This window comes from Triplophysa dalaica, chromosome 8 (assembly GCF_015846415.1).
Source record: "Triplophysa dalaica isolate WHDGS20190420 chromosome 8, ASM1584641v1, whole genome shotgun sequence".
NCBI classification, from domain to species: domain Eukaryota; kingdom Metazoa; phylum Chordata; class Actinopteri; order Cypriniformes; family Nemacheilidae; genus Triplophysa; species Triplophysa dalaica.
In genome coordinates, this window is record NC_079549.1 from 19,302,387 (window position 1) to 19,323,786 (window position 21,400).

The window sequence follows — 21,400 nt, forward strand, 5'->3', positions numbered from 1 at the left end:
TATGTAATCATTTAACTACAGTGGGTTTTTGAAAAAAAAACCAGCAAATTTGGACATACAAGGTATTCTAGGACAGCAATGATTTTGTTTAAATGTATTTTAGCATGGCTGAATTGGATAGTGTTTTGTCCAGTCAGCCATTAATTATTATACTGTATGTTATATATAAACAACATAACCATATATTTCTTCAGAATCAGAAGTGTCTCCTCTTGCATTTGAATGGTATAACCCAGAACAGCTTTGGCAAACTCCTTGTGGGTTATACGAGAGAAAAGTCATATGAGCTTCAACTAGCATGCAGAGGTGTAGATGATGACATCATTTTCAGAATTAAGTGTCTTTCATGATTTGACTGACATCATTTATAAATGTGAATGGGTGATTTCTGCCACAGCGTTTTAGATCCTTTTTCCATAACAATAAGGCAACTTAATTATCAAAAATACACATTATATTCAGAAGAGCATTCAAAATAATCAAGATAACAACAAGAAATAATGTTTGAATAGGCGTGAATCTTCTCTCTGAATCTTCAGTTGTATATGGCAGTAAAGAAACATTGAACGACAAACAGCACTATGTTAAGCAGGCTTTATGGCAGGAAGTGACTTGCATTTGGATATTTTCAGATAACCTTAAGCGAGAGATGCAAAAGCCTTTTGACTTAGAGGTCACAAATTCTACATAGTTTGAACCTTGATGGTTTTGACGTGAGCCCCTAATACCTAAAGTGCCACTGACCGTATTGGACTCCCTCTTAGAAGTTCCAGAAGGAATGGGATTGTAATTTAGCCCCTGGACAGATGGAATCTATTAATAGGCCTTTCAGAGGAGGTGCAAAGTTTTCTTGGGATCTCTATGAGGGGGGAACAGTTCCTTAAGGGGGTTGGTTCAGTGTCACCTGCCAACCCTTTAAATCCCTATGATAGCCCAGACACAGAATATAAAGGGTAAGGCTAAACAAAGCAGCACACAGTTATGGAAATTGGGTGTAAGTGCCTGAGAGTCCCCATGCAAAACTGCATTACCTTAAAAGAATACCCATTATAGTTTCTGTGAATTACTGCAGCCGCCATGAATTGTCATGAGAAAGACAAGACACGCTGCTCCTAGGGCCTCATATATTAATTGTTGCGTAGAAACCGTCCTAAATTAGATTTTGCGATAATTTCTCAAAGTGCATAGGCCTATGTGTGATTCATAGAAAGAACATACGCACAGAAAACGCGTGTACCCTGACATACCCTATATAGGAGGATATACCCTGATGTTACTAATAATAACAATAACAAACTAAACCTTAAATCTAACATAGCATCTTCATGTTAAAGGATACTTAAGTGTGCAAAAACTTTTTTTAAACTAAGTCTAGACCTGCATTCATTTATTTTGTTGTTGTCTAAGGAGGAGAGACACGCCTAATGTGCATTCAGATATAGACCAACATGGCACAGGTTATTTTCAGACCCTTGTATATGGATGCGGATCCTTTAAAACAGCAGATGGGATCCCGACCAATATGCATGGCCTGCAAAAGAAGAAACTAACGGTATTTGTTTAGACGGCACTGCATTTCTGTACCACCCCACAACAGATTTTCATCCTTTAATTGCCAAGGGCCACTTAAAATAGATTAAAAGCCCAGAAGCATTTCAGGCTGCATGTATGTTCATTCTATTTCATTTCTGGTTTAGACACTAAGATTATTTTGCAGGACATTACTACCCGTACTGTATATGGTATAAAGTCCTAAGGTGCTTGATTCACAATAGGCCTATAATACTAAATAATACTAAATTATGATGCTGTACTATACTTCACATAAAAGTATGTTATTGTAATAAATTAACATTGTGAATTGTACACAATTTGAGTAAACTAGATTTTTTTAGTTTTTCGTCACTGTAAACATGGACTGTTTTACCATTGATCCTCATTTTAATGAGCTTTTGTCAAGTTTCAATCATCTCGAAAGGAAAAGCTATTCATGTGATGACCACTTGAGGGGAGTAAAGTGTCTAATACAGTGATCAGGCTTTGACAGGTTATAGCACCACTCTGAGAATAAATAATAATAATAATAGTTTTAAAAATAAACATATTATATATTCATATTTATTATTATTTATGTATTATTATATTATAGTTCTATACCAGTACATGGTTAATTGTAATTTATTGAAAAGTGTTTAAAATGCTGGAGACACCGTCTACTGTAATAGGCATGGATATTCTCTATTGCTAAAAAATATACAGTAAAATTATCTTGGCTTGTCCTTTGTGCTTGATTTAAACTTTTTATATTGATAACATCATTTTTAATAAACTACGTAACCTCGTATAAAATATAACACAGCGCTGGTGTTACTTTGTTTTGAAAAGTGGTGGAGACGAGGATGACAAAACATTCTTTAATAAATTGTTTCTGTAATAACTCGTTTTGTATATTTATCGTGCATACAGACGGTAGTGAAAGAAATTCGTTATGCGTGCAACTCCCTGCTTAACAATAATGTAAACCATAAAATTAATTCTGTTTGATTTAATAGTTATAATGGAAACTATATTCGTTTGGATGGCCTTTTCATGGTCCACTTTTCATACTATCTCGAAGGTCACAAAGATTTGATATGTATTATTCCTGTGAGAACTGTGTCTTTGCTGAGTAGAGCTTCGCCACACTATGTGCTGTTTCTGACAGACTGCTGAATCAACTGGAGCGGTGTCCCTGGCCCTGAGCCTTCCCAGCATGCTCAGCAAAGTCCTCCAGTATTAATCCCCTGACAGGGGCTCTCATTTTAGTTAGATCAAAAGGAAAAGAGAAAGGATTTGCTTAATGGAGCAAATCAGTGTTGAAAATGTTAAAGCACTGACTAGAAGCAATGTAGCTATCAGATATCCTGCTTTAAAATCTTGTTTTTTGAAAAAAAAAATCAGAAATGCAAGAACAGGATGTTTGGCCAAATTTGGGGTGTGTTTTTGTATGGGTTCTATAAAGTGTAACGTGAATTTTATAAATTTGAAAACATTAACTAAAGGTTATTACTTTAGTCTTCTAATATCAGATCTCCATAATAACACATTGCCTTATTGCATGTACGTTTCTATTTATTAGCGTGAATTAAAGGCAGTCACAATCAAATCATTGCTTCACTGTTTGTAATCTTTAAAATGTGAACGTTGGCAATTCTATAAACAAAGTAGAAATGTCTGCTTTTCATCACACAAGAACGTTGTACATTTAAGTGGTAATTGAATGTTGTTGTCAAGCTTTCAGTAAATATACAGTACTTTTATATAGCACATGGCAGAACAATAGAGCACAACTTTTGATGACTCTACCCTTACACTAATTAAACAGACGTCTTGTTTTTGTTCGGTAAAGGGGCCAAAACCAGCCAGTTGTGAACGTGATGACGGGCCAAGCCTTCATCACCGCTCAGATTCATGGGCATGGAATTGACATTGAGTCTCTCCCTCCAGGCTCCAGTCTTCTCTTCATCAATGCAAATGATGAAACCAATGAGGTTTGGCTTGCTTGTCGCTTTATTTAACACTGAGTTAACCTACAGTGAAAAAAAATCCTTTAAAGTGCCAAGAAGTTTTCATCTATGCTTTTTTTAAGTAACGGTTTTAAAAGGACAGTACTCAATATTCAGTTTTGCTACTTTAGCATATGCTGCTGATGTTATTATTATCAGTATGGAAAAGATTTCTATGTGATAAAAAAAACATGTGGGATAGTTTCTTCCACTGTTTTCTCTTTTTTTCGTCCAGCGCATTATGCATAATGCCAATCCAGTGTTCATAGTGCATTTCCAGCCCGAGGCGTAGGGAGAAACCACAGACTCAGAGGTACAGCATCTCTGCCAGCAGATCTTACAGAGTCTGATCTTTGCATTTTTCATCTCTGAACGTTGTCTCTTGATCATGTGAAGAGTTCTCCATTGAGACTCAACCGTAGTTTACATCAGGGGCTGATTATTTCAATAAAAACCGGCCTGTGTACTTTTTTCAAGGGGCTTTTATAGTTCTTTTTTATGCTTTTTATCTCTCTGATGAAAGCAACGTGGGAGGAAAACATTGCATCGGGATGCCAAAGTAACTCGCAGTTCCTCTGAGAGCCCATGTGGGGGAGACAAACCACATAAATTTGAAGACCTCTTTGACAGCACATGGTGATATCTGAATCACTCCTGTCCAAGGACCGGTGTTGCCCTGAATTCTTACTTGGAGAAAATAGAATTTGAGTTCAAGTGTAAATATGTGATTAAAAAGAAACGTCTACTGTACATTCAGCAAAAAGATTAGGAGTTTACTGTTTGACTGTACTGTACTGTACATTACTTTACTTTTATCATTTTGTTGAATGTATAAATACAAAATTTCAGACACACACCCTAGTTTGAGACATTTGTAAAAGGGGGGCAGTTCCATTTGTTGATTGATGACTCATTTTTGTAATATTCAAATAAAAACAAACAGGTACATTTAAATTAATTATTTTTATCATTGTTAAAAGTTTAAGGTTTATACATCATCTGAATAAATAAGCTTTCCATTGATGTATGTTTTGTTAGGATAAGATAATATTTGGGCAACCATTTGAAAACATGAAATATGCTTTAGCAGCCCATTGCAGAGTTTTCTTAACGCTCTTTATTGGCTTACCGCTGTTATGACATTGTGGAGAGTTGATAAAAGTGTTGTTGTCGAGACCAACAAAACTGAGACTTAGACAAGACCAAGACTTTGAGGGGCCAAGACCAAGACAAGATCAAGACCAAGGCAGGCCGAGACCAAGTCGAGACCAATACCAGCACTCCAAAAATGTATTCAAAATATCCACAAAACACTAAAAAGTCATAATAAAATAATAACAGAAGTAACTTGGGCGATTTTTTTGTGCAGAAATGTATGTTTAGGATGCTTTAAGTTTCATGTTTTATCACCCACCTACTGGAACATATTACAATTTTTGTGCAGGTAAATATTCCAATACCAAAAAAAAATCTGTGACCTTCAACAAACAAAACATTCAGTGACTTAATTAGTTTCATTCCTTTTTTATCTAATCAATAGCGAAATTGCTCAGAAATGCATAAAGTTCAGATTTGTTCTATTTGGGACTAACCAAATAGAACAAAAACTTGTGTTTAATTGTGTCTTAAAACTTAACTCACTTATTAATTCAAGGTTTACTGAATAATTATACAAAATCAATATCCAACAGATTTTATCAAATAAGAAAACAAGATCTCATACAAGTTCCTTTTTTACGATCACATATCGGATATTGTGGGCCCTTGTGTGTTTTCCTTTTGTTGACAGATTTCTTTAAGACAATCCCCCATTCTTCTCTTACCAGCAGTAAGAGTATCAAAATTAACAGAAGAATCGAATAAGGAACAAGTGGTAAATGCTTTTAAAGCCAGAAGTTTTATATCAAATCACATGTTAACACAAAAATCAGACAATGCACCAGCAATTTAGTTTTATTCCCACTGTTGTGGTCTTGACCGGTCTTGAAATAAAATCCTGAGACCACTAAATCTGAGATCAACTCAAGACCGAGACCAAAGACAGTCGAGACCAAGACCATCAAAAAATGGTTACAACACTATAAGATGAGCCTGAAAGCACACATTTTGTCTGTAGATAGCAAACTTGGGTAATTCTCAAAGAGCAGGCAGCAGCGAGAAATGTCAAGCCATTTTTGTTTGTGATTTTGCTGCAAACAATCACAAAAATAAAGTTTTTATATATTTACGGTACGAAAAATATCTTTACAAAATATCTTCATGGATCATGATCTTTATTTGCATAAATCTATAATTTTGACCCATACAATCTATACTGCTAAAGACTGTTTGTGGTCCAGGGTCACATATTTTTTCCTTTTCATCAACTCCGATGTCATTATTTGTCATTGACCCATACACAGTAATAGTCATCACTCTTCATTCATGTAAATTTAAACCGTTACATCATCTAAACAGATGGCAAGCTTTGTGGCAAGCTAACAGCTCTTTTCGATCATTCCAAAGGTTACTTTATTGTGGCCGCGCTCAGCCAAACTCTGTCCAGTGAAGAGTCCCACATGCTGAGGGAGACGGCTTAATCTAGGTACAGTATTATGAAATATCCAGTGTAATATCCAGTACGCCCTGCACCTGTCCTCTTGAGAGTACAGTACTCTATCATTATTATATGTGCACACTTCTCCAGAAGCTCAGGATTGGGCCTGAAAGTCAAAGGATGAGTGTGCACAACACATTGACGGAAGGGTAACATTAGGATTATTATGACACCTGAAATTAATGGACAAATGTACCATATACTTGTGTGTTAAGTCATCTGGGTTTTATTGGAGTTCATCTTTAGGTCTTGTCTTGGTGATCCACTTCAAGTGCATTTGAAGACCACCGTCTTTCAAGCTTTCTAAGTCTACTATGGACAACCAGAATAGTTTATATGGACGTCGGAGCATTGTATTTAAGTTAATTTTACACTTCATTGTACAGATATAATAGTGTAAATTGCTTTGGCTTGCTTCAAGTTTTACCTGTGAAACAGACGTTTCCTGGTGCTCGGCGGAAGGTGTCACTTTCACACCATCTTTGGTTTTGTGGGTTTTTTATCAGGAAAATATTGAGAACTGATTGCAGCCAAAGTTTTGGGTACATTGAGAGCCAGACTCTAAAAACACCCACCCACCACTCTGTCTGTTGAGTGTGAAATGACTCCATATCCTTTGAAAGCATTGATCCAGCATGCTCTGTAAAACGAAAAACAAATTGTGTGGAATCCACTGAACAGACTTTCCTGTCTTATAAAAAGATTTGTGCGAAGAAGCAAAAATAGTTTTAATACCTTGTGGGGCAATTTTCTTTATCCAAATCATATGGTTTTGAGCTCTGCGTTTTGGACTAGGAGAAGGTTTTTAAAACTTTTCGAAATCCTCAGAGGAAACGTTATTCCTCAAAAGAGTCTTATGCCTTAATGTATAGATAGTGTAGCTTAGACAATTTAATCACTTTGATTCGAAAATTCATGATAAAATTCATTCTACAAGCACAGTTTGAGAGATTTTTTGACATTCTGAAACTAAAGTAGTAAAGAACACCATGTCCTGTTTTGAACCCAGTTTGGAATACATTGTCACCAAAATACCTCGCTGGGACTTGGTCCCCTTCCACAGAATGTCTCGGAAGAACGGCAGTGCCCTGAAGAGCGTTGGAGAGGTTGCCATGGCGACTGAACACTGGCACAGATTAAAACCAATCCTGGATAAAATAATAATTTTGATGTCTTCATTGTTTTCTAACTATAACTGTCCATTCATTGTTATTGTTACAACCTGCATCGATAGGCATATTTGATATCCTGAAGTTCCTGTTTCCTCTCATCGCAGATCATGGCTATTGGCTGCAGATTTGAAGAGACCAGGATGCTTTGCGTCAGTGTACGGCTTTGTGTCGTATCTGCTTCTGATGAAAGTCTGGACGGAGAGGCCCATCCTTCCAATGCAAGCTGTTTCACTATTTTTCATCCTGTCTAGAAGAGATGTATGCATATAGTAAAGCCTATAATGCCACATTAATACAATTCTGTTTTCTTTGTACCAAAATCAGATCAATCAGATTTATGTCCTGGACAATCATTGATATTACTTCTGCCAATAGATAAAATCCCTACAACCTTTTTCTAAAGGAATGTCACATGAATGAAGCTATTGATGCTGGCAGATTTATTAAGAAATAATGGGCCAGATCCTATCAAAACCATGACATCAGTAACTCTCAAGGTTGGACTCGCTGTTGTGTTACTGGAGTTTGATATTAGTCTCCAGGCACATTATTTTATTCAGAGCAGGTTATGTCTCCTATTAAGTGGACAGGCTATTAAGTGCTTTCTCCTGATTGGCCAGGAGCCCTCCCCCCAACATCATTATGGCAACAGCGAGCTACATCTCATTGGGCTCTGCTCTGTATTCAAGGGACACTCCAAGCTTATAGCCAACAATCATGGGCCATTATTTCTCATTAAACAATGACACAATCATTTCTTGTAGATTGCAATCATTTATTAGAAAAGCTTGTTTATGTTCAAGACATTTTGTTTAGTTTTGTTTCTCAAAGCCTCGCAAAGGTTGATCAGGTCCATGACCTATCTGCTATTGACGAAGGTTCATTATTGAGATTATTGAAGTGAGCGAGGTATGACATGTTTTAACTCTCACAGCTGATATTTAACAAAGAACATTAGACACATTTAGTGACTACAGAACTTCAAGCATGTACCAAGCAAGTAAAAAACTACCACTAGATGGTGATGTATTATTTTGTTATTTATGCTTGGAACACAACATGCCATAGAATGGCAACAGCTTTAGTTATAGATGTAGTTCACCCAGAGTGACCTCAGATGAAGTGTCCGGATGCACAGTGGTAATGGTTGCTAGGCAAGTTTGAAAATATAACCTTTCAGTTACCAGCTCAGCTCTCATTGATTTTGAGGCTTGGCTCTCTGCTCGAGCTACATCACTTGCAGTTTTCATCAAATCATCAACAGTGAAATTAGTGTCTGTGGGAGTACCTAAACCCTCTTTCCTGTTACAAACACCTTTTCTTATTTCAGGTAGTAACCCATCAAGCCAAACTGATAAGAAAGGTCCTCCCTTTCCTGGGATCTTAATAAAGCTCACAGGGTCGCCCTTTTGATCTAGCCCTGACACCTCTTTAAGAGCTTCCAGTCGAGCTAATGCTGCCCTCGGATCTTTTCTCACATCCCCAACCTCTTTTGACCATTTAAACACGTCTTTGGCATTTGCAGCCACATATTTGTAATGGACTTCATCACGACCCTGAATCCCACGATCCATTAACACGTTTCCATCTTTTGTTTTCTGAATATAAACTTCAGTTTTCTTTTGGCCTTTTTTAACATCAACCCTCAAGGGTCTGAGTCTTGCCTTTGCTCCCTGAAATTCATCGGAATCAGTCTCTGTGTCATAATCAGTATCACAGGATTTAAGGATTTTCCGTTCTCTTACAGAAGGAGGTTTTTGCTTCTCTTTCTCCTTCTTACCCTGTTCAAACTGATCTTCGAACTCCTTACACCTGTCCTGTAGAGTTGTTATTTCTACAGTCATAACTTCCTTCTCTTCGTTACAGTTTTCCACCTGGGATTTTAAATCATCACACCTATCTTGTAATCCCCTCAGTTTGCTTTCCATAACATCTTTCTCCCTGTTATGGGTATCTTTGTCTATTTTCATTTCCCATTTCCTGCATTAAGACAAAGTAACAAGAGTCCAAGGAACCTGCCTTGAATCTCTTTTCCTCATTCTCTCAATTTTTTTCCATACTGTCCTAATGTCATTAGGCTCCCAAATGCCACCTTTCTGAGCTTTGATCTTACATTTTTCAACTATTACTGCCTCTGTTTGTTTAGTGTCAAAACATTCAGATAATTTATCTGACAATTCCCTAGCTATTTCGTGTAGTTTAATCTCTACATCACCCTTAGTTTCAGACATCTTTTCGTCTATAGTTTTGTTTCCTGCCATACCCATAATGAACAATTAGAATCAATCCCCTAACACACACAGTGTTAAACCACGGTACCGATTTACTTTTCATTCTTTAGATTCTTTAGATGGAGATGACAAACAAGATGCACAGTGGTAATGGTTGCTAGGCAAGTTTGAAAATATAACCTTTCAGTTACCAGCTCTGAGTGTGGTGTGTTCTTCAGGTAAGCATTCACCTCTCTGAATACAAAATGAAAAGTGTCACAGTTGGTGCGTGGGATTGTGAGGACGGGTACTTTCTGTCTGTCGACACTTTGCCGTCTCGCGCATATGCTGTCCCAGGCAGGTTTTAATAGTTTCCTGCGGCCTTTGTGTTGTAAGGGTCTGTGGGGGAGTTGAAAATCTGCTGCTCGTTTAAATTGTGACATCTCACTTCATACATTAACAACATATACAAAACTTTCAACAAATTTTAGAGCTTTTATGTAAATATTTCATTGTTTTTGCATTTATGTTAAAAAGTTTTGCTGAACTTTTGAACGTCATAATTGCTATGTACAGCACATGCTCAAACACATGATTGTTAAATGGAAAAAGGAAACTAGTTTTGATTAATTTCCTTTTGATCTCTGTCCAAATGTTGCATTGGTTTGAAAGTCTTAAGCATCTTTAGCAACAAACTTTTTATGGGGAAATCTTTTACTTCATTCACTAGAACTGATCAAAGGTCCACGGTTTGTTGTTTATCTTAAAAACATTTTTCCCCTAATGATGTTGCATGTATTTACCAAAAACATTTAAAAACAAGCTAAGCAAACTTATTTAATTTGCTAACAGTCTTGTATCTTCTAGGGTCAGTCCGTTACTATCACTTTGTATTTTTTTTCAGATGGACGCATTGACACCTCTTGGCATCTTGGAGGATCAATATAGGCCAACATATCCCACCTTGCGTCAAACAGGTTCAAAGCAGTTGGCAGGAATGACCAGTGGTCAAGAACATCTTTGCGTCAATGGTTTTCTTTCCAGCTTTTAGATTGATACACTTGCTGCTGTATACCCCACGGTCACTTACTTTTTTTATTGCACTTACCACAGTTCTGTCCTACCCTGAAATAGGTCTCTGACAGTTAAAGTGTCGGACAATTTTTCCTGCTTGTTATTCTGTGTGGAATTTTCTACAAAAGCACATTTTTTCTCTTTATTAGAGTACAAGAGAAAATCTGAAAATCAGTCATTTATAAGAGCAAGTGTCAACAAAGCTTTACTAGCAGAATTGTCATTTACAGTGTTGCCAAAGAGTATAACCATTTCGTCGGACATCCATGCCGGGACTGCAATTAACTTCCGGTCTGTGTTTGGCTAGTATCTAATAATTTAACTATTTATATTTTAAATAATTTATATTCATTTATACTATTATTTGATTGCATAATAATTGTTTTAAATAAAAGATTTGTCAAACTTGCACAATGTCCTCCCTATAAAGATAATCATGTAACTTGAACATAGAATCATGTTAAAGGAGTCAAATGATTGTTTTAACCACGATTATATGGTTGACTGGACTTAGATTTTCAGTTATTGGCTGAAATGAATCAGAAAGTTTGTTCAACTTACAAAACAGTGTATTCTGAACAAACTATAATGCAAGAGTTTGACAGTTCCCATGATTATTGCAGCATGTTCAATTCTGTGTTTCTTATGTTTTTCTTTTAAAGATTTGTGTTTATATTGGTTCTTACTGGCTTCATTTTTGTTGATGTTTTTTGATTGTTACCATGGTTGAGTGTGTGTTTGTGTGTGCGTTCGATGTTGAGGTGGAAGTGCATGACCTAACAGTAAAACTGGTATAAATGCACTCAACACTCAAACTGTTATTTGATCAAAGTTTTGGTCTGTCTGAGGCAGAAAACATGAAAAATTGTAGTAAAAGACAAATAAATGTGTTTATTATCAAATAACCAATCTATATTCTCTATTTTGTTCATTAGGTAAACTTGACTATGTTGTGACAAATAATAACTTTCTTCTTCTAATTTTTTTAAGTTGGGTTGACTTCAGTCTAGTGCTTGTGATAAGTTGCCTTATAATTTTAAATGGACTCAACTATTATTTAACAGTGTTGAAAACTGTTTGTTCATTTTATTAAATATACAATTTGTTGAATGTGTCCTGTAGTTTGATCACATTTAAAGTCAAGGGCAGTCCACGATGTGCGCTTACACAGTAATGTTTGTTTATGTTGTCACTTTGTAACTATCTAGCACTTTCAGTAAAGAAAAAAGTAATAGATAAAATATATATAAATAAATACTATAAAAGTAAAGTTAACATGAGCTTGTGGTGTCTCCTGTTTCTCAACAGGAGAATGGCCTGGTTTTTAACGATCACGGTTTCATAATTGTGGCCTGGGGTGCTTATCTCAAAGATGAGCTCAAGTCTGCGTTTCCCATACTTGCATCTTTTTTTTCCAACCATGATTTTCATTTTTCATCAACCCATTCATGAGTCATCTTCATTAGTTTTAACGATCAATTAGTGCAGGAACGGGTCGGGGCAGCGCTGAGCTCTACACCCCCACAGACAGCAGTGTGGAGTTTATCTCTGGTGCTTTGTCAAGCGCCTGTGCTCGCAGACAGATGGGCAAGCGTACAGTGGTGGTGAACCGTAACCTGGAGACGGTCAGCACAGACTTTGATAAGTGTGACCGTCTGTACTTTGAGGAGTTAACCCTGGAGCGCATTCTGGACATCACACAGCAGGAGGTGAGAGTTCAAAGTTCAGCCTGTACACCTGGTGCCTTTGGATAACTGAAAGATTTCATTCACTTTGGTGTTTGACAAGGTCATCCTTTACGAAGTGCAGATATTGGTCCACTTTCTTTGTTAGTGTCATGAATATATTATTTTGTCGCTGTCCTTTTGAAACCTCATATGTTCAAATTAGCAGTTTTTCAGCAAATGGAAAAAAATACTTTTTGAATGATTACATATGTCATGATCCCTGTCTCTCTTTCCCCTTCATTTTATGGAATTCTGTTACTTCCTGTTTCCGGTTGTAGTTCTTTTCTTCATTGGTTCTGTGTCATGATCTGTTTCGTGTGTTTTGATAGATCTCTCATTACCCTGTGAATTTAAGCACGTATGTTTTATTTGTCTGCTGTTTGTCGTTGTTAGAGATTTTGGTCATATGTCTTCAGTTGTTTTTTTTCGCATTTCTTGGTTATTTTGTAACTTTTTTTACAATTATTAAAACTTCTACTGCACGTTGCTCAGCTTTCCCGCTTGGTTATTCAGGGTACAACATAAAATCACTTTTAAGTACTTTTATTGGTTAGGTATTCGCAAAACCCAGTGACTTATAATAAAAAAATAACCACGAAATAGAGACGGAAGGTTTCAAATAGGCCTGTTATGTTGTTCTTGCTCTAAAATGTGTCCATTTATTTTACGGTGTCAATAGCTATAGCCTAATAGACAAATGCACACATGTGGCTACATCTCATGAATATTGTATTGAAAAATGTTTCAAGATGGCGCCAGGCTGTGTGTTGGCATGGCGTCGCTCCATGTGTAGGATGATTGCTATGTTTATCCGTTTAATTAATTTTCTTTAAACTTCATGGACTGCTTTAATTTAAATCGACGGTACTTGATTGCCTGCGTGTGTCGTTAGTCGTTATCTGAACTTGATGTTTGCCGAGCAGTGATTCATAGTGCAGGCGCCTTTTAACTTCGATGTGTATCGGATTATACGTGCTGGGAAACAAGACGTCGAAAAAGAATGTAACCGTGCTGGAGTCCTGGTGAAACTCAATAAGTTAAGGAGGTTAGAGGGTGGAAGATATGGGATGGATAAACGGCCCTCTTATCTAATACCTGTTGTTCCACTCATATCATCACCTTTATCGATTCGAGTTACACGGAGCCGGGCAAAAAGCGGAGGAGTGGTTAACGCAAATCTGGGCCCTGTGACGCGAGTTGGATCTACTCCGCTAAGTGCGCTTTTACCGAACTTCTGTGCTGCGTTCAGTTCTAAATAAGACTTAAGATTTTTAAGTTTCCCATGACTTGGACTTTCTTTTTATTACTGAAACTTGGTTGAACAATGCGGATTTGAGCACTATTGTTGAACTTTTACCACCGGACTGCAATTTCTTAAAGCGGCAGTCCGCAAGTTCGTTTAAGTAAAACTGAGCTAAAACCAATTTTTGAGCAAGTACAAGAAAAAACGTTGTTTAAAACTGTGTCATTACCCTTGCTGGATTCACCAGGGAAAGATTGTAATAATGGTTTGTTATTTGCCCTGTCGGGTCGACTTTCCCGGAGATCCTTATATGGTGTCTTTCGCCTATGCGTAATTAAAGAAAAAAGGATCCGACTGCTATCCCGCGTGTGGATGCGAGTGACGGGAGTTGTGGCGTGTACTCACACCTGCTGGGTAGGAAATTCATACAACGTTTTGTATTGTGTATGGCGGAGTTTAGTACTTTTACTTTTAAACGCCAAGCAGTGATGACATCTGGGGATTCGTCATGTGTAAAAAAAGAAAAGAAAGAAAGAACGAACTGAATGTGATCGAACTCGTGCGAAAATTAATATTGGCAAGGCATTTCAAAGATGGCGCGAACTCCGTGATCTGAAAGGATTGTAAACGGATGCAGACATCGCTTTATTTCTTCGTAACAGGTAAACATTTTTTTTATTTTTCAATAGATAAAACAAAAACCGTAGCGCACTTGTTGTGTTAATACAGACGTGTAAGTTACAGTTTCATCGTTAGTTTATGTTCATTATTATAAATGTAATTTAAGACCTATTCGTATGGGATTAGTATTATCTGGAGACCTCGTGTGATTTAGATATGACCTCCCCACATGTTCATGTGGCGTGAATTAGCCTGTGATTTTATTCAAATTTACGGATTTATATCCTGGATACGATGGCAAGGCTTTTCATGTAGTTGTATGGTGTATAATAAATTACGACCGTGCCTGTTAGCATTTGAGACCCGCGTTGGGGGGTTCCGGTTCGGTTCGCGTTACGGGAGTTTACATGAGAAATAAAAAACTGACCCAGCACCCGAAATAATATTAAATATGTTTTGTGTTCTATCATCTGGCATGTAAGATTCTCACCGCCTCATTGTCAAAGGCCACGAGTCACGACTCAAAACATCACAATCATCCGCGCAGTTGAGTAGTGCCGAATCTCAACTCGGGTTAAGAAATACCTCCGCACATCACCTGCTGTAGCAATTACAAACTGAAATGGCGTCAAAGAGGCCAATCATACGGGCTACCGCTTTAAGAAGGATACCCATAGAAATACTCGCCGTGGTGGAGGTGTTATTTTTAATAACACAACAAAGTGTGAGCTGCTCCCTGTCAGAAATTTCAAGTCCTTTGAAGTACAAACCATGAATTTAGACTTGACCATGTCAGTGTTTTGTGCCTTAATATATAGGCCTCCTGGTTATAATGAGTTAATTGGTGAATTTTATAAGTGTTTATCTTTGTTTATAACATCTGCAGATAGGATTTTGATTATGGGGGAATCTTATTACAACGTCTCTGAGACTATGTTGGTATAAGCGATGTAGCCCTTCAGTGGTTTGATTCTTACTTGCAGGACAGGTTCTGTTCTGTTAAGATTGGAAATTGCGTTTCGGAAACTAAACCAGTCTTGGTCAGGGGTCCCTCAGGGATCAATCCTTGGTCCAAGTTTGTTTTCCTTATACATGCTACCTTTAGGGTCAATCTTTAGATGATACAACATTAATTATCATATGTATGCAGATGACCTGCCGCTGTATTTTCCTCATGATATTCATGTGTAGCTTTCAGTAGTTTTCACAAATATTTAACTGAATTAAAGTATGGCTTGCTAGGTACTTTAAGCAACTAAATGAGGATAAAACGGTATTAATGAACTTTGGTAATAAACAGTTTGAGAGAGGCAAAACTGGAATCGTTGGACCACCATCCTTTAATATAAACAACCATAATACGTCTCTAGGTGTCGTCTTTGACTTGGAACTCCGATTGGATCGTCAAGTAACTAGTGCTGTGAAAGCATCCTTTTTTCACTTGAGAAATCTGTCTAAGCTGAAATCTATACTGTCAAATAACGATTTGGAGATTGTTATAAATGCTTTTATTCCTACGAGGTTGGACTACTGTAATGCTTTATATCTGGGCTTAAGTGCATCCTTGACAGCTCGCCTTCAGTATGTTCAAAATACTGCTGCAAGGTTTTTAACGAATTCTAAGAAATGGGAGCATATAACCCGTGTTGGTATCTTTGCACTGGCTACCTGTAACATACATTATGCAATATAAAGTACTGATGCTTGTTTATAAGGCTTTAAATGGGCAGGCACCGGAGTATGTAGAGGACATGTTGACCCCCTACCGAACTCAACGCTCGTTGCAGTCCTCCCATAAAATGCTGTTGACTGTTCCACGATTGCTGAGGCGTAGAGGAGACCGTGCTTTTCTCTGTGATATCACTGAAGGTATCCCCAAGTCTGGACACTTTTAAAAAGCATTTAAAGACATATCTATTTTAGAAGGCTTTTGGTGTTTGACTGGGTCCACACCTTTGGGCTATTTTTAGTATTGGTTTTATTGATGTTTATAGCATGATGGTATGTTGTTGATTTACATTGTTCTATTGCTGTACAGCACTTTGGCCCACTATAGTAGTGTTGAAAGTGCTCTATAAATAAACTTTGACTTATTTCATTGGGAAAATATTGCAAAGCTAGTATGCGTTTAAGTGATGCTAAAGGCAATGTGAAACCTGACATGAACAAAGCTAATTTATGTCCAACTGATCTCGTTTTATTTCACCGACTCTTATATTCCAAAATAAAGCTTGTTATCTGACTCCAAGCTGGAATCTTCAAACTGTGAAAATTGATTTTTGCTATTGTGTCCCTGCCTTGTAAGAAAAAAAATCCCCTTTATACAGTGTTTCAAACGGCACAGTTATCTTGTGTAAATAAGGTGAATGTTTTATGTCTGGGTCCTCATATTTTGCACTAAAGTATTAGTATGTTCTGTTATAATCTGTGACAGACAGTCATTCAGTGTGCAAACAATTGCTCAGTATATTCTTGGATGTGAGTGTGAGTGGGAGATATCCACTGGCCTTGGTCTTAAAGGGGGGTTTGTCCAGGAATACAATTTCAGTCATAATTTCTTCACCCTCATGTAACTCAAAACCCGTGTATGACTCTTTTTTTTGTTTCTGCATGTGGAACACAAAAGAAGATATTTTGAGAAATGTCTGGTGTTGTTTGATTACATACGTTCTTCAAAATATTTTGTGTTCTGCAAAAGAATGGATATGATGGATATGATTTTTGGTGTGAACTATCCCTTTAATGTGTGACAGCAGGCCTAACAGCGTAGATGCGTAGCGTACTACAAGAAGGAAAAAACAAAATTTACAATTGCTACATCATTACAATTATTGAATGCTGGGCTGGTATTTTAAAATCACATTTCAAAAAGCAGTAATTGGACTTGCATAACAATCTCTTTATAAAAGGTCTTGAGCATTAAAAATAATCAGGAAACATTCTCAAGCCTTAAACTGACAAAATCTCATTTTTAAAAGTCTTTGCTGTCCTAAATTAAGTATAATCATATTGGCTTTACAATTCATGTCGACTTTTTTTTTAGATAACTTCAACTTATTCTGATATCAACTCACAGCTGGTCAAAATGTAAAATAATAAGTTTGCAGTCTTAATTTTTTTATTTAAATCTTTATAAATCATCAAAGTTTTTTTTACAAGCATCCCCAACATTAACTTTTTCGCACATCTGCGCTTGCAAGTAAATCAAGCAACCATCAACTTTTCTTCCTGACCATAAATCTGTTTTCGGCATTATTTGTTGGATTATACGTTTTTTTGTTGATGCTTTGCACATTTAAATTTTGGCCCAGGATTACAACATTTGATTCTAAGCAAAAAGCATTTTAAAATCAATTAAAGTTTAATCAGGAGCACATAACCCCCTCTGAGCTTGGTGTTACCAAGTTTATCAGGTTATTGCTACAAATCAGTTTCTCTATGGAGAATATGAATGGTATTTTTACCCTGTTGCACTCAGCTGTAGTCCTACTGAAAAGTTTAACCAATGAGATGCCATTGAGCATCCAAGCAACTGGTGGTGACCACATTTCTGCGTTCATAGAAATGCCACTGAAGTTTTTACTTAAAATGCAAAACCTGACCTCACTAACAGCCATTGACTTTTCCATTCAGACTCATTATAAGCTACTTAAAGTAGTGATTAAAGCACAGGTTGATGAAGTGTTTGTTGTTTTGGGGGTAGATCTTGCTCCGAAGGTTGTAATAAATTCCCAGGCGCTGTGTGGCGGTTGATTAACATCACTTTAGCGTGCTCCGATAAACCTGAAGGGAACAGCAGAGCTCTTGGATAAATTATGAAGTGGGCATACATGCGGTTGCCATAGGAATGTGTTGCATGGGATCAGGTAGAAACAATGCTCTTATAGCATAAAAGAATGCAGGGTCATGTCTTGGGTTTGGTTGCTGTTGGCGGAAATTATCTGAGAAACTGAGAAGGGTAGAAAGACTGACAAATGTCAGTGGATGAATGTCTTGAGTAATGCCTGACATGAGAATCAATAATTGAGAATTATACTAATAATAATTATTTAGGTCAAAACAGCACTTGAATTGATTAATTCTTTCTGGTTATATCCTAAGTGTTATTGATTTCATAAAGAGTGGAATATTTACTCTGTAGGTTGAATTACTGAAACAATATGTTGTTCCATATAATTCGTGAGGCAAAACTGTTTTTTTTTGCACCAAACCATCTTTCAAAATCATTTTAGAATTATTGAAAAAAGAGATTAATATGGTCTGTGTCATTCCTCCTTTTCACTCAATTTTGAATAAAAACAAACTTGATCGCTAGTTTAATTCAGTAAATAAAGATTTTGTGCCTTATTCTTAGCCTTAAAGGGATAGTTCACTAAAAATGAAAATTCTGTCATATTAACTTGACAATAGAAGATATTTTGAAGAATGTTGGTAACCGAACAACTGTGTTACCCATTCACTCGTATTGGTTTTGTCCATACAATATAGGTTGATTGGTACCAATAATAGGTAAAACCTTTTTTATTTATTCGTTTTCTCATTCTATTAATCATTCATCACTCCATTTTTGCCATTTAAGAAATCTTCCGCTTGTGCATTCTTGCTTATGTTTCCTAATTTAATTACATTTTCCAGACTTACTTCTTACTTACTTCTACAAATGTGCGTTCGCAAATACTCAAGAGGTGTCCGAGTGCTTCCAAACGGCAAACCTTAGAAGTGCAGAAACATGTTGTTTGGAAGCTTGCTCTCTGGTCTGTTAGCTACAGCCTTCTTGCCGCAGGCCATGGAAGCGTAGAGCAGAAGTGGGTGTGAGGAGAGGCCATTTGTCCCATGGAACTGCCCACTCACCCTCCACTGGCTCGTCCGCCTTACTGTTGAGGGTACATTCAGCATTTCAATGGTCTCGCTTTTGTTGAAAGGAGGCTGTAGAGATCAGCAGAAACATTTGGGAATCTGCAGTTTGCTCACTATTTTGATCATTTACCCATCATTTATGTTGTCATTTTAAACCAATACACAAAAGATATTTTGAACAATGTTGGTAACCAAAAACCGTTGGTCCCCATACACTTCTCTTGAACACAAAACCAATGCAAGTCAAAGGGGACCATCGGTTTTCTTTATATTTTGTGTTTTGCAGAAGAACAAAAATCACACAGGTTTAAGATGACAACATTTTCATGTTGAAGGGGAACTTGTCCTTTAAAGGTCTCATGAACTGGCCTTGTTTATTCTTTCATTCTGTCGTATGAGGTCTAGTTATGATGTTGGTGTGATTTTTCCATTCAAAAACATCAAAATAAAGAAGTAATAGGCTATTTTCTACACTGGTTTTGAGGCCAGCTCTGCAAACGCTCTGTTTTAATGGGTGTGCCACATTGGAGACTTTATAAGTAAACGCCCACCGCTTTGATTGGATAGCAGTTGTGTAGTAAACGTAGTTTGAGCCTTCTGTGAATTTGCGGGTCTCAAAGGTTACGAGAGTTTTCAGTTCTAACACCTACATAATGTTAGCGTGAATACGATTCCCCTTATATAACAAAAGCTCTGGTTAAATTTTTTATTTTAATTCATGCCTCCTTTTAATTGATTTGTGCGTTTAGGCTCTGGTTAGACTGAATCTTTTCCGTCAGTTTGTTTGGCATACAATAATTTGGCTCGCTAATAACAGTTTATTAAGATAGAGGTACAGGAGGGTTGTATATATATATATAATAGTATTTCTTTTTGTAGCCAGTTCACAAAGCATTAATAGTGAAGTGGATAGATGTGGTAGCCTATAATTGCTTGGCCCCCCGCCAAGAGCCATGTGTTTGAGTCAAATGGAGGAAAGATCACAGAAGAGCGTGATCTTTCGGAGGCACACAAGACACCGAACTGGAGATGTTGTACAGACGATTTCAATGGGTTGTCTTGGTCTTTTTAGGACAATGCAGTTTTTTGCTGGTAATGTAAGGTATCCTTGACTCCCCCGGCCGTCATATTTACTGTTTTGAGGCGAGTACATGGTGCTTGCAATGGTGAATTTAGGACATCAGTACATCTCCTCTGCAAAGCATCCTGCAGCAAGAGTTGAAAAATAAGTTTAACTTAAATTCTGACATGGAACAGAATTTGCAATGTTTTGATGGATTTTTAGAAAGCTTTGTCCCTTATAACAGTTCATAGTTACCGAATAATGCAATAAGGACAACACAAATTTAGGTTCTTTATTGTATTTTGGGCATTGAATTTACTTTTTTTATATTTATTGCAGCTTATGTCATTGTCATGCTTTTCTAGTCTTGAGGCAGGATCATGACAGTCCCACTTGTTATTTGTACCAGCGCATGGTCATTTTTAATGATGGACATGCGCTCGCCTGTCTCTTCTCTTGATCCCGCCCCCTCATTTCCTCATTTAGCTTCCCGCCATTGTTTCATTCCCAACACCTGGTGTCAGGGAGGGACTCGCTGTGCACTGCTCACCACATGATCACTGGGGTCCCTCATGGATCGGTTCTTGGACCGCTACGTTTTTCCATCTACACAACATCCTGGGACCCATCATATGGGCACATGGCTTCTCGCATCATTGTTATGCTGACGAATCCCCAAATCTACATCTCGTTTCACCCAGACGATAACACTGTAGCAACTCACATTACAGCCTGCCTAGAAGACATCTCAGTTTGGATGAAAAAGGATCACCTCCAGCTGAACCTTGCCAAGACAGAACTACTTGTGTTTCCGGCACAACCTACGCTGCAACACGATCTCACCATCTAACTTAGCAATACCAAAAACACTCCTTCCAAAACAGCCAGGCACCTCGAGTCATATTTGATGAACAGCTGTCCTTCAATGATCACATCAAAGACAATGCGGTCATGCCGATATGCCTTATTCAACATTATAAAGGGTTAGACCCTATCTCACTGAGCATGTGGCACAACTTCTTGTCCTGGCCCTGGTGAGGTCAATGTTGGACCACTGCAATGCTCTCCTTGCTGGTCTTCCTGCAAAGGCTATTAAACCGCTCAAGCTGGTTCAGAACGCAGCACCACGTCTCGTCTTCTAACAGCCCAAAAGGGCTCATGTCACATCCCTTTTCATCCCTCTCCACTAATCACTAATGCTTGCCTACAGGACTATCACTGGATCTGCACCGGCATACTTTCACACTCTCCTACACTCCTACACCCCATCAAGATCCTTGCATTCAGTAAAC